General features: G+C 34.9%; 1 pseudogene; it reads left to right on the top strand.

Annotated features, from left to right (window-relative positions):
- The first annotated feature begins 8,362 nt into the window (after positions 1-8,362).
- LOC141540705 (ruvB-like 1) overlaps positions 8,363-15,528 on the top strand; it is a 49,670-nt pseudogene continuing 42,504 nt past the window's right edge.

Here is a 15,528-nt window from a genome sequence, read left to right as displayed (position 1 = left end):
TTTCTTCATCATACTTAAACCAAAAAGCAAAGGTCACCTGTTTATATTGGGCCTGTTCAGACGATAGACATAGAGTTGGAAGAGATCAAGGTCAATTAGTCTAGCTCTGACATTAAAAGAAAAGGAACAAAGACTATGAGAGCTTGAGACCTGGTGACCAAGATCATATTAGTATATGAAATAAAAGTAGGATTTGAATGAAGGTCATCTTCATCAATTAAAAAAAAATCAAGTTATCTAAACACCTTCAGAAACATTTGGATTCAACCCTTGATCATCAGCTGTTAGGTACAGTATTATTTTCTTGTGAGTGTAGGCAAAAGAGACCCTGACATCCACCACTAGTGTGATATGTGGGGAGAGGTATCCAATCTAGTATTTGCTTTTAAGTCATTAAGGTCCAGAACTATAAAGCCTTCCTAGAAAGTAGTTATTCTGCTTATTAGCTGAGCATTTTCAGCATTCATCAGCTTTCAAACTAGACTGATATTCAATTCTTTTCTGACTCCCTTGGACATAGCTCCAGATCCCCAGGCCCATGGTAAAGTGCTTAAAAATAATGATGGCAGAATCATTCCCAGGGCCTGTTTCCATGGGGATGGGAATGAAGCAGCAGCCACAAGCAGCAGAGAACTCTTAAATTTCAGCCTGAGGGTTACAGAGGGCCATTCCATTTTCCAAATAGCATCTATGAAACTGCAGAAGGTTTCTTTTTGTCTTGTTTTGTTTTCTATAGACTTTGCTGTTTGAGGGTACAAAGAAAATAGGGAAATGTATGTGTCTTGGTATTGTAAGAATATGCCAAAAATACTATATGAAAACAGAATTTTAATCTCAGGAAGGTGCTTCCAAACAGGCCCTCACTTGTACAAGGTAACTGGTTCAAGGTCATCCCTTATAACATATTATTGTTTATGACAGCTCCACCTTGTCCACCTTTATTGTGAGAGGAATATTCAGAAACCCTGCCATCTTGTGGAATTTTAGGCCTAAATTGTGTTTGCATTTTGTATGGAGGAACTAAGAAATACTGCCTTGCATCTCTGAGGGGTGAGTCATTGTGCCTCTATACATTAGAGCCAACAAATTTGTAAAAAAAAAAAAAAATCAGTTAAAAATAAGATAAACACAAATTATACTCTTCCCCACAACAAACACTACTTTTTGAAATATATTTTATAAAAGAACAAATGTGACATAGTAGATAGAGAGCTCGTCTCAAATTTAGGAAGATTTTGGTTCAAGTTCTGCCTTTGATAACATAAGTACTATGTGATGCTGACTAATTTCTTTAACCTTTCAGTGCTCTGAATCAGTAGTGTTATACTGAAATAGAAACATATCCCTCCATATATTCACTTAGCCAACCACAAATTAACATTATCTATGACTATGTTGTATTGTATTTTTATTTATTTTGTAAACATTTCCCAATTATGTTTTAATCTGGTGACTATTTTCAAGAGTTTTGCTGGAATTTGCCACCCCTTCACTATCAGTTTGTCATCTCTGCCCAAACAATTTTCTAAAGCTAGAAGATTCATAGAAGGGCTGATATGCATTGGTAGAGAGAATTTTCTCACCTTGGAATCCCTGATGTTTAAGAAACCATATGACCATTTCATATCATAATCCATATTTTGCATTTACTTAACTGTGTATATGTTGCTTCCCTTCTCCAGAACTAGTAGTGTATTGAGTAAAGGAAGCATATTAATTTTTATATTTATATCCCCATATAATAAGTGCTTAATGATACTCCTTTAATTGAATTCATTTTGACTACACACACACACACACACACATGACAAAGAAAACATAGGTAAGGAATCAGGCAAGGGATGGTATCATCATGAATTCTAAAATAAACAAGAAAACAAAAGTTGAGCACCTTTGTTTTCTTCATCCTAAGAGGAAAAAATTTGGGGCAGAGAAAAGGGAAGTTTTCAGGGATACATATTTTATTTGAATCAATTCATTTACTAATACTAGATTGAAGGCATAGAACAAGGAAGACCCTCTTGTTTATGCACAACCACCAGAAAATAGCTTGACAATTGATCATTGAGGAAAATGGTTTTCCAGTGATGAATTGCCAAGTTAACAGCAGGATATTCTCACCATCATGCTTTCATTATCACAGTGTTACAGAAAATATGGCCTTTTGGCTATGATAAAGGAGGATTGTTGTAATAAAGATTAATATGTTGCATGAGCAAGCACTTTAAAAGCCAAAGTATGGTAGCTTGAGATTTATAGTTTACAATATTAAAGACACTTTATAAACAATGCTATTAATAGTGATATTTCTAATGACCCTGCTTCATTATCATGCAATTAGGTGGAACTTATACAAGTGAAACATGAGATTAGAAATAACATTATAGCATTTATAGAAGTTAATGCAGTAGAATAAATAAAGCTATTATGTGTGCATGTTTTTTTTCCTTCCTTCCCTCCCTTCATCCCTCCTCCTTCCCTACTTCATTCCTTTATTCCTTTCTTTGTTTCTTTTTTTCCTTCTTTTCTTTTTGCCTGTACAATGCAGGAGGGCACTTAAACCATATAACTCTCTAAGATGGTTGGAAAAGTATGAAAGGGAAATCCACTCACGCAGCAATAATGACAAAAATTTTTTGGAACTCAGCATTTTCTTTGCTCAGGTGGGAAGCAACAGAAAGCTGGCCAAAGAGTGCTGTGACTGCTCCCATCATTTGACCTTTATAATGAAGACTTTGGAGACATGAAATATTTTAAACTAATTAACAGTTTTTAATATTTCAAAATTCCCCAAGCTTTGAAAGTACGTCCTTATATAAACATGAGGTGAAAAGGAACAGACTTTGAGAAGGATGTTCTATCAAAGCATTTACTACCAAAAAATCTGGAGTGCAAATTTATGAAATCAAGACAGGCCCAAATTGGGGGAGGGGAGAATAGTCTCATTAGCTGTGATGGATTTAAGCATTTATTAAGGATTTACTGAGTACTGGAAATTAGCACAAAGGAGATCTTATTAAGAGATCTACAATCTATAAGAAAGAATGTTGTTTAAGACAGACTAAAGTCAAATTTGTCTTAACTTTAAATATCAATGTGATACTTCATAATTAAAAAAAAAAAAAAACAGGCATAGATCCTTGCTATGTACATGCCTTGTTTTAAACATTGGAGGAAGTACATTGGATAAAATATAGTTCTTGACCTCATGGAGCTTGTAGTGTAGCAGAAGGAGAATATACCAACACGATGAGCCATAATTTTATGCCACCATATCACAAAAACATTAAAGAGGTATTATGAGAAATACATGGAGAATAATTATTATCCATCTGAGGGAAATAGGAAGGCTTCATGGAGAAGGGAGCAATGGATAGGAGTTTTAAAGAATTGGTTTTCTCCTCTCTACATTATGATACTTGGTTATCTCATCAGCTTCCAGGATGAATCTGTGTGTGTGTGTGTGTGTGTGTATACATATATATGCATATGTGTATGAATGGGCAGCACATAGTACCCATTTATAGTCTTAATGACTGATTGACTTACTAAAAATAGGAGAAATTTGTGAACTTGTATGGAGAAAAGCAGGTATCTTTAGGAGGATAAGACAGGCTAGTTAGAATTAATATGAGATGAAGCAGAAAAGGTAGAATGGCACTTAATGGAGAAATGTAATGTGAAGTAAAATTTTAATTTTACTTGATGGGCAATAACTGGTGAAACTTTTTGATGGAAGAGTGACAACAGCAGAAGTATTCATAAAATATTTTTTCTTTTTTCTTCCCTTCCCAATTCCATATCCACTTTAATAAAAAGACAAAATTATACACAAGAGACATGACCAAACAGTGGTGCAGCAGATATTTTCCCAATTAGACCAAGAATTGTGCTACATGTTGAATTTTCACAACTATCAGCAAAACATAGGCTTTAACTATTTAAAATTCTCAATGTACTTGGAACATATGTTGACAAGCTTTTATTTGAGTTGTTCTATTGAATATTCACATGAAAGTCTTTACTTTCATATTTCCACTTTGAAATTGCAATCTTATCATTACCCTACAGTAATATTCATTTATCTAGGGCATTTGGAATTCATTTCCAATCTGTTATTTTTGGGATTTGGCTCTAGGGTTGTAAACTGTGTAGTACAGTGAACTAGGAAATATTTGTGGAGGATGTGAAGAGCTTATCAGTGATCATTAACACAAAAAGTAACCTTGTTATTGTGCTACAAGATCAAAGTCCTGTATAATAAAAATTACATAGTTGGCATATTTGAGCCATCTGTCTTGGACCATGCAGCAGGAGTGTAAGATGAATGAGTAAAAAAGGACATGGATTGAAGCCATTTTATAGTTCATAAAATGCAGCATGTTACACCAGGATAACAAATAGATCTGGTTATCTGGCAGAAGGGTTAGTAGGCCAATCCACAATGGCCTAAGCTCTAAGTAGGCTTGAGAGGCTAATGGTCACAGTTACTGGATGAATGGTTAAACTGCTTATTCTAGGAAGGGCATATCCATAAACTTCAAACAGGGCTGAACAGTAGGGATTTATGGATATGTTCTTCATGGAATAAGAAGTTTCACTATTTACCATTAGCTCTGCACTCCAGCTCAACTGACCAAACTAATAACCAATAAGTTTCTCTCCATACAGCCTTTTTCAGTATTAAGAAGAGCTGGTTGTGAGACAGCAAACTATTCTAATAACTTGGTAGAAAGAAAGGCAGGGAGACAGAGACAGTGATAGAGACAGAAAGGGAGAGGGAGGAGGGGAAATGAGGAAGAGAAAGAGTGAGCAAATTAATTAATTATTAAGGATTAACTATGTTCCAGAGACTGAATTAAATGCAGGAGATAGAAAAGGCAAAAAGAAAATAGTCCCTGCCCTCAAGGAGGTTATATAGAAATAGAACTTACATGTTAACAGAAAAACAAATCTTTGGAGATAAAAGATTAAGAAATTTGAATGCTTCTTAATTGAACAGATGCTGGGAACAATCCTTCAAAATGGGGGCAAGTCAGGTGATAATATTTTAGTTCCCAAGATAAAAAGGAAGAATTCAATACATTTCTGCCATTCATAATAGCACCTAAGTACACTTTGATTATATCTACCCTGAAGAAATTTAGCAGGGGACTGAACACTTTTCCAAATAATTTACCAAAACATCATGTCTGGCACAAAATAAGTACTTAAGAAATTATTCTTTTAATAATTCATATTATTAAATCCTCTGCTGAATTTTAATAATTTAGCTAACACATTTATGGTTTAACAGGATTAATTTAGTAGTTAGTTCATTTGATACTAAGTTGAAACAAAAAGGATTTTACCTTGCTGAGGTTATCTATGAACATGATTGCAACTAGGGAGGGGCAATAAGGTTTTGATCCTGGGGACCAAACTTTAGAGAACACTAGTACTATTTGCCACCTCCATAGTATAGAAACAAATAATTTAATATTTAGATAATAAGGATTCATTAAAATTGAAAATTACCAAATGGAAATTTTCCTCCTTGATCTCCTCTTTCTTCTTCCTCCCCGGCCCTCCTATCCCATGTCTACAGACCCTCTAGTGTATATGCTTCATCAACTTCTAACTCTTCAAACAAATCCACTGTTAATTTCTTCAAGCCTATAAAGTCTGAAAAATCATCAATTATTTCTACTCCCTCTACCATTTTAATTAATCCAAGTATTTCTACAGCTTCAGAAGGAAGCCTCTAAATCTTGGAGAGGATAATGCTTTAAAATTATTCTTCTCCAGAAACTCTACTTTCCACACCCAATATAATGAAATGCTACCACCTGCTATTTTCTCTCTCTCTTACTCTTTGTAGGATGCTCCCAGAACATCTCCATTTCCCTTGAATCCTGTTGTAGACTCAACTCTAAAAGATTCAACCAAGCGAGAAATCCGTATTATTTATCAGCCATACTAATACTGGTTTAGATGCATGTCTATTATATGCAAATGTGTATATATTATATATCTGTGTGTATATGTGTAGGTGTTTGCATGTGTGTATGTAGATATATGTCTATGTGTAGGTATGAATATATATGTGCTTGTGTGTGTATGTGTATAAATGTATGTATTTATGTATGTATATTTGTTTTCAACTGTAGCCTTCTTGGGGAAGGTGAGAGAGATGAAAGAAAAAAAAAGAATTAAAAAATTAATTGATCAATTAATTAATATAAATAAAAATTAAAAGTTCATAGCAGAAAACAAAAGAATAACCTAAAGAACCAAAGAAAAGATGGACAGTCATGAATATAATGTCTCTTATTGTTACATATGCTTTCTTGGAATGTAACTTATTGTTACATAATTTGAATCCTCCCTGATGTTCTTCAAGGCAATTTTTGTTTTTGCTTTTGTTTTATTTTCCTTTTCTGTCTCTCTTTTTCTATTTTGTTTTTCCTTATTTTGTATATAGTTTTAAATAAATAAATTTTAAAAGAAAGAAACGTTTAATACTTGTAGACCTCCCACCGACGCAAAGGGGTAAGGTAGCAATATCTTCTCATAACTCTTCTTTCAAGCCATGCTAGCTCCTTATAATTTTGGAACATTCCTTTTTTAATTTGTTATTTTTTGTTTCCATGATTGTGTTGTTTTTCTAGCTCTACTGCTTACTTCATACCCCAAAAACATTTTGGCAGGCCTGCTATGTCAGGTTCAGAATAGCTGACAGACCTCAAACTTGTTGGGGAGTTAAGTGAGTATCTACCCCAAGCATGTGAAGACTCCCTTAACAGAATGTGTGGATGAGAACAATTTGTTCCAATGGCCTTCCCATGAAGGCTGGCTAAAGCAGACTATGTAGAGTGCTTAGAATTTGATCAAATATGGAAGACACCAAGATCATCCACTGCACCCTGGACCATCACCAGTCATCCTGACTTCTGTTTTGCCTGACTTTGATGATTCTGAAAGAGATAGTAGTTGATGACTTTGTACAATTCTGCCTTATTCAAATCCAATTCACATGCAAGTCACATGATGTCATTTGTCCTCTTTGAAAACAAATGAACAGTAATACTTCAATTCATATGGATCTTTCCATGATTCTCTATATTTATCATATTCCTCTTTTCTTAGAGCTCAGTCCTACATTTATTTACCAAAATTTGTTTAGGATTTCCCAACCAATCTCCTTCATTTCTAATTCTTTGTTATCACAAAAAAGTGCTAATGTAAATACTTTGATGTATATTGGAGCAGAAACATATTTTATTCCTTTTCCCCTAGTTGTCAAATTTTCCAGTTACAGCTCTGTCTATAATCTGCTTCTTGATGATGCATATGCATCTCTAGGGGATATGGGAAGATATTTCTTGCTTTACTGAGTACTCCACAAACCACAATAGATCAATAAAGACCTTTGAAGGCCTTTGTAACTTTAAATCTGTGATCTTATGATCCTAAAGTTCGGGAGAGGAAAAACAGCTCTAAGAAACAGAGTCTACTAGTGAAGAAATCGGCTATAACTTTTCCAGGCATCAGTATCTGTCCTGAACACAGGTTGAGACCTTAAAAGCTACCTATGGGATGGATGGGGATGAGCAGTAACTGAGGTTTGAAGGAAAAAGCAAAGAGTTGAGAGACCCCAATGTTTGCTGTGAGCTTTACTAAGAGGTAAACTCTAAGGAAATTGGGGCAATTAGGTGGATCAATAAATAGAGCATTATATGACACTGGACAAGTCACTTAACCCTATTTACCTCAGTTTCCCCATCTGTAAAATGAGCTAGAGAAGGAAATGGCAAACCACTCTAGCATTTTTGCCAACAAAACTCCAAATGGTATCATAAAGAATCAGAATCAACTAAAAATAACTAAACAGCAAAACAACTAGAAGATTTTGATTAATCTTAGAAGGGTTGGTAGCAATCCTCTCTGGTATAGATATTTCAGCCTTCCTCTATGAAAAGCGTATAATTAATTTGGTGGGGTAGGATTTATTTGTTTGTTTTCATGAGTAGGAAGCTATATTCTAAAAGGAACAAAAGAAATAAATCTGGGAAGAACAAGATCATAACATCTATAATAGTGCTAAAAATCTTAAATATACCCTTAACATATACAGAGCAACAGTATTTTAATTAATTATGATGAAAGACTAATCCATGTCATTCCATATATTAAAGTATACAGATTTACCTGGGGTCCATTATCTTTGACCTCCAAACCTAGAAAGTCAATCAACAAAGTGCTTACTATGGACTAACAAAAAGACAGTCCCTGATCTCAAAGGGCTCACTTTCCAATGGTGGAAGAAAACACATAAACATAGACAAAAGGCAGGAAGCAAGAAGGTAACTGATGTGAGGGCATGGTGAGATTTCTGGTGAGAAATGAAGAGCTACATGGCCTGGGTGCCCTAGGAACCTTTCAATCAGAGGGAGGGGCCAAAGGACCTGAGGATGTTTCCAAGGTATGAATAATGGCTGAAGTGATCTCCTAGGAAGAAGAGTTTTCTAGGTCATGTTGAATAAGCCCAAGCTGCAGACTGGTAATAGATAATGTCTAGCCCAATTTGTAATAATTCCTTTCATACTCATCTAAAATAGACTCACTGATAGCCTTGTGTTGAAATTTAAAAGACAATATTCCTAAGGAGGAAAAAAGAACAGTCAAGTGCTAGGTAGGGATATGTGAGGTAGCCTGCATAATCATGAAAATATGGAATGATGGGTCATCATGATGCTTTAGCCATATGTTCACATCAACTGGAATGACATTAGAAGCACTGCCTTGAATTTAAAAAGAAAAAAAAAAGCCTAATATTCCTAGGCTATTTTATTATCATATCAGATGTTACCATTCAGTCGTTTCAACCATGTCCAACTCTTTGTATCCCATTTGGGGTTTTCTTGGCAAAGATACTGGATTTGCCATTTACTTTTCCATTTCATTTTACAGATAAGGAAACTGAGGCAAACAGGATCAGTAATTTGCCTAGGGTCACACAGCTAGTAAGTGTCTGAAGCCACATTTGAACCCAGAAAGAGGCATCAGAAATGACTCCAGCTGAGTGCTCCATCCATTTCACCACCTAGCTGCCCTTTTGCATATCAGTTATTAATATACAATGTAGTCTCCTATCAGCTTCAGATTTTTTTCATGCTCAAAAATAATGATAATCCCTGAAGCAGTTTTTTTTTTTGGATTTTAGAACAAACTCTTGGCCTTGGATCACAGCTTCAAAAAGGTAGGGAAAGTAAAAATCTTTTGTGGATTTTACGATATCAATATCCCACAAACCAATCACAGAAATCTATTGTTTTGGCTTTGTCTAAACCAGCTGGTGTTGAAAAATAGGCTCTTAGTAAATTGGAAAATACCCTAATGATTATCTAATCCAATTGCTCAATCCCTTGATTTTTATAGATGAGGAAATTGAAGTTAAGAAAAGGTGACTTATTTAAAACTAAATTTTTTATTTAGTCAGCCTGAGTTCAAATCTAGCCTCAAAAACTTACTGTGTGACCCTGGAAAAGTCACTTAATCATCTGCTTCCCTTTCCTAAACTCTAAAATGGCATTTACCTCTCAGAATAGTGAGAATAAAATGACATGATATTTGCAAAATGCTTAGCACAGTGCATGGCACATGATAGATCCTTAATAAATTCTAGTTTCCTTTTTTTCTTCCTTCTGACATCATATACTATGTATTTGTATTGCATCACATTTTCAAACCTTTGCTTTGGAAGCTTGTGCTTTGGCATTACTATTACAAAGGTTGACAATGAAATGGAATAGCAAGAAGTGGGATAAGTGGGGTTCCATATAATTGAAAATATTTCCACCAAGCATTATTTAAGTGGCTAGCTAGCTAACACAAAACCTTTCTCCCACTTTTTCTGGACTAGTAGAAAATAAAATTAATATTGTTCAGACAGTACCACTGCATATTTTTAAAAAGAAAGCTCCATAATTTCATTGTGTTTTAACACATGATTTGAGGATTTCTTCAGCACTTTTTGCAAATGTCAGTCAAGCTTTGGATTCCTTCTCAACATCAAGGAGTTCAGCTAATAGTTACCACCGGGGAAGCACTCTGGGGTCTTGAAAGAAAGGCAAATAGCCTCCTAGTCTTTGATTCCTTCAAGCCAGTACATGAGCTGACAGGATTTATTCAGAAATGAACTTAAAGGTGTCCCTGTGCAAGAGAGACTTTGAATTTTATCTAAGGAAACTGTAAGAAAGAGAAGCCTTTTCAAACACCTCCATGAAAACCACTCACTTAATAGAACTGGTTCCTTTCTATTTCTAGGAAAGAAGTAGGAAACAATGATAAAGGGCAGTAAAATATGATATAATGAATAGAAATAAGTGGAAGGCTCTGTGATGGTAAACAGATGCAAGCAGGATAGAAAATAAAGGTGTATCTTCACATATACTTTAAAAGACTTAACTGAGTTATAGCAGAATAATAAAAAATAAAAGTTCTGAGAAAGAACAGGTTATCTCTGAGATAATATTCCCTCACTCCCCTCTGATATAGTTACTTTGTATCTACATTGTATATATTTTCTACCAACATCTATTTATATGTTATTTCTTTTCTGCAAATGTAAGCACCTTGGGGCCAAGGACTCTTGTTTTTCTTTGTTTGTTTGTCTTTATATTCTCAGCATCTATCTTGAGTGAATACAAACTTATCACATTTTCAATGGCCTCTAACCCTATCAAACCTTTGTGAAGCTCCAGTGGATCCCTATTACTTCTGGAATAAAACATAAAATCTCTGTTTACATTTAAAATCCTTCATGTTTATCTCTAGGCCATATTTCCAGTCTTAAGGCACAGTACTCCCTTTATGTTCTCTATTATCCTATTTATTGTTCTCCATATTCAAAATTCCATCTTCCATCTCTTTGACTTTTCATGGCCTACTTCTCTTTCCCCCTTTTCCTTACTTCTACCTCTTAGAATGCTTCATTTCTTCCTTAAATAATACATTATTTTTCTACATGTTAAAACAACTTTTTGATATATTTTTTAAAGTTTTGAGTTCCAGTTTTATCCTTTCCTCCATCACTCTACTCACCCCTCCTTGAGATTTTAAGTAATTCAATATAGGTTTTTCATGTACAATCATATAAAAATTTCCAAATTAATATTTTTGTACCAAAAAACCCAATCCAAAAAAAAAAAGAATTAAAGAAAGTAAAAGCATGTTATATGCTTTAGCCTGTATTCAAATAATATCAATTCTTCCTCTGGAGGCAGGTAATGTGTTTTTCATAAATCCTTTGGGATTATCTTGAATAATTGTATATTGTGATTACTGCATATAATATTTGTCTGATTCTGCTCACTTCACTATGAATCAGTTCATGCAAGGCTTTTAAGATTTTAAAAAAATCATCCTGCTTGTTGTTTCTTGTAGCACAATAATATTACATCACAATCATATACCACAATGTAGTCAACCATTCCTCAACTTCAATGTAGTCAACCTCAGACATTAGTGCATCTGCCCTTAAGTTACTACTATTTACTTTACAACTATGTTGTATTTACTCATCTGTATGCATTTTATTTGTCACCAGTATTATACAAGATCCTTGAGGGAAAGGACTACTTCATTTTTGTGATTGCATCACCAATATCTAGTATAATATCTGTTGCATACAACTTAACTTATGTTTGTTGAACTTCATTGAATATGGGGTAAACATCTGGAAGCAAGACCATGTGTTCCTAAGTCCTAAAAACTGATGGCTATCAAAGGATTTAAAGTCTGAGAATTCAGTTGAAAAAAAGGATGAAAAGGAACAAGAAGACCTCAGGGCAAGAATTTATTGTAGGACCTAAAAATAAGATGGAAAAAAAACTAGCACAGTAATTTTAAAGTCACCTATCAAAATTGCTAAGTACAGGACTCATTGAAAATGAGAGACATTAATGATCGCATCAGCTACAGGAGTGTAGTGGGTCAGTTATTGACAGTGAGTGAAGCTATTTAGCTCATAGTAGTTCACTAAGAGAAATGAGTTTTATTATCTGGAGTTTTAAAATATGTCAATAGGTTAATGACATTATGAGTCTTCAGTGTGGGTTTCCTCTGTGATGGTATAGATTAAAACCCCTACTTGTCTATCCATACTATGGGATTATGAGATTCCTCCAGAAATCCTTCATAGATGACCTATGCAATATTTTTTGTTGTACAATCATCTAATTCTTTATGACCTATTTGTAGTTTTCTAGGTAAAGATAACTAGCATGCTTTGTCACTTGCTTCTCTAATTCATTTTTGGATGAATAAACTAAGGGAAACAGGGATAAGTGATTTACCCAAGGTCATACAGCTCGTAAGTATATGAAGTAAGATTTGAACTCAGGAAGTTTAATCTTCTTGACCTTCTATCCACTCTACAATCCAGCTACCCCCTACTCAAAATACTGACGACCTTTATCTAGTTCCTTTAACACTCTGTTAAAGTGTTAGGACTCATACATTTTTCCCTCCTGTTGGGGGTTTTTGCCACACCCCTTGTTGCAGTCTCACTGGAAACCAAAAGTTTCTTACCGCGCTTCTAGCTTCCACCAGCCTTCAGACGTCTCCGGCCCCGCTCCGGAGACAGGAGTGGGGAATAAGCAAACAGAGAGCCAACATGTAGCAAAGCTGTTCTTTATTGTCTGCTCCCCAAAATGTCTCCCCTAGCCGTTGCTGTTCCCTACTTTTATACAGAATCTTCTTGGACCCTCCCCGATTCCTCCCTTCGTGGGCGGGGCCAGCTCCTTTAGCAATGCCTAGCCGTTTTTCTCCTTATATGCCTAGGCAACTCATAGTTCCACGCATCTACTGACATGTAGCTCTATTAGTCAACCCGGAACCACATCCTGGAGATGACTGACATTAGGGCGGCTCCCTTCCGCACAGGGGGATCAGTTCCAGGCCCATTACACCCTCCCTTTCATTATGTGATCAATACATGTGTCTTTCTGATATTATATTTCCAGGATGAAACAGCTTATGTAAACTTCTTGCATGTAGCATCATTAGGAATATGCTAGAACCTCGTTGTGGCTATCACCCACTCTCCATTTTCCTTTCAACCAGGAAGAATAGTACTGTGGATCAAGAATGAGAAGAGTTGGAATCAAACTATATTTAATTTACTCACTAAATGTATTGTGTCAGGTAAGTTACTTAACCTCTCTTGAACTCAGTCTCTTTATCAACAAAATGAGGGGGTCTGGCTAGATGATGATAGTTTTTAGATCTCAACCTCTGGTCTTTTAACCTAAAACTCCAAATAAGATTTTCAAAAATAAGGTAACTCCATCTTTTGTCCAGCATTAAAATTCTTGGCAATTTGGCAACCCCCACTACTCTCTTTGGGGCAGCTAGGTGTCTCAGTGTCTCAGTACTAAGCCTGGGTTCAGGAAGACCCATCTTCCTGAGTTCAAATCTGGCTTCAGACATTTATAGCTTTGTGATCCTAGGCAAGTCACTTATTCCTGTTTGTATAGGCTTTCTCATCTGTAAAATGGAAAACCACTCTTGTATCTTTGCCAACCCCAAAAGGATCATGAAGAGTCAGACATACCTGAAAATGACTGTACAACAAAGATGATAAACACCATAAGAGAAGATATCATGTGCCTTACCTAACCTCTACGTACAACTTTGTACACAATTTTATACAAGATAAGTGCTTAATAATTGCTTGGTAAATCAATTGAATTAAAACTATTTGGCTCTCAAAAATTCAAGAAAATAATACACTCATAATGAGTAATGTTATATGTTGTCATAAATGTTGTTACATCAATAATATTCACTCAATTTGCCAGGAGATGGCCTGTTATTTAGAATATATGGTTAAATTTCAGAATAAAAAATAATTAGAAGACAGCACACAGAAGTTCCATTGGGAGGAAAGTAAATGCAAACATAGAGAAGGGAACACTATATTTGAGTAATAAATGTTAAATGCTTGACTATCAAGTTATCACCAAATATTAAGTGCTTACTAATTATAACAATGTATCATAAGTTAACATGATCCAGATACTGTTAAGAACAAAAATTGCAATTGGGAATTTAAATTTTCCCCAAAAAAGATATTAAAAAAAGATGATTGATCCAACTTCACTCTAAAATTCTTCCAAAAATACCTCTTTTGTTATTTGACTTTACTGCTCAAAAGCTTTTAATGACTCCCTTGTGCCTACAGTATAAAAATCCAAACTTCTTAACCAGGAATTCTCAGATCTCCAAAATTTAATTCTAACTTATCATTTACAATTCACAACTTTTCATTCACATAAATGAATTATTCCACTCATACTAATCTACTCATTGCTTCCAAATACAGTTTATATGTTTCTACTTCCATCCACATCATTGATCAAACTATTTCTCCAAACTGGAATAGTATCTTCCTGCTTACCTAAATCCTATTTGACCTTCAATGTTCAGCCAACAGAGATCTCTTATCCTTCTCTAAATTCTGATCAAATCATGGAATTCTAGAATTGGAAAGAATATCAGAAGCCATATTGTTAAAGATTTAGTCAAAACATGAAATTCCTCTATAATATAGTTGAAAGACAGTCATTTTGTATATCTTTGAATATTTCCAATGAAGGAAAATTTCTTTTATGAGACTGAACTGCACAGTCTCAGAGATGGAAGAAATTTTTGAGACTAGTCAAAACTGCTCCTAAACAAAATAACAAAAACAAAAATAAAAAAAGCAAAAAACCCTCTCCAATATTCCACGCAAGTGGTCACTCAGTGATGAGAAAGGGACCATCTCTAGAAGCAGTCCATGCTAATTTAATTTTTATGAAGTTTTATTATTGAGCTGAAATCTTTCTACACTCAAGTTCCATGTGATGCTATTGCTTTTTCCCTCTGGAGCCAGGAACAACAAATTTAACCTCACTGACTAGACAATTCATCAAATACCAGTTTTACATAATATTCCAGACTTATTTGACCAGGATATAATACAATAATATTATAGAACCATAGATGTATAACTGGAAGGGATCTTAAAAATCTTCTAGTCCAACCCCTTCCATATAATTCAGGAAACTGAAGCCCAGAGGTAGTAAGCATCAGAATTAAGATTTGATCCCAGGTCTTCTGACTACCCTTCCCATAGTTGTTGTTGAGTTATTTCAATCGTGTTTTACACTCCATAACTCCATTTGGGGTTTTCTTGACAAAGAGACTAGAGTGGTTTGTCATTTCCTTCTCCAACTCATTTTGCAGGTGAGGAAACTGAGGCAAACAATGTTAAGTGATTTGCACAAAGTCACACAGCTAGTAAGTGTCTGAGGCTGGATTTGAATTCTGTCCTCCTGACTACCACAAGGCTAAATTCTCTTCTCTAGTTTTTGTAGCCTATAATTGAATTAGCTTTTTTCTCTCTGGCATAACTCATTAGTGATGCATATTGACCACAGAGTACACTAAAACTCTCAGAATTTGTAAGCTCTTTAGCTACATTGACTTCATTCTGTTCTT

The sequence above is a fragment of the Sminthopsis crassicaudata genome, chromosome 4 (assembly GCF_048593235.1).
Source record: "Sminthopsis crassicaudata isolate SCR6 chromosome 4, ASM4859323v1, whole genome shotgun sequence".
Classification (NCBI taxonomy): domain Eukaryota; kingdom Metazoa; phylum Chordata; class Mammalia; order Dasyuromorphia; family Dasyuridae; genus Sminthopsis; species Sminthopsis crassicaudata.
The sequence above is the reverse complement of the archived record's forward strand: the minus strand, read 5'-3'. Positions and strand labels throughout refer to the sequence as shown.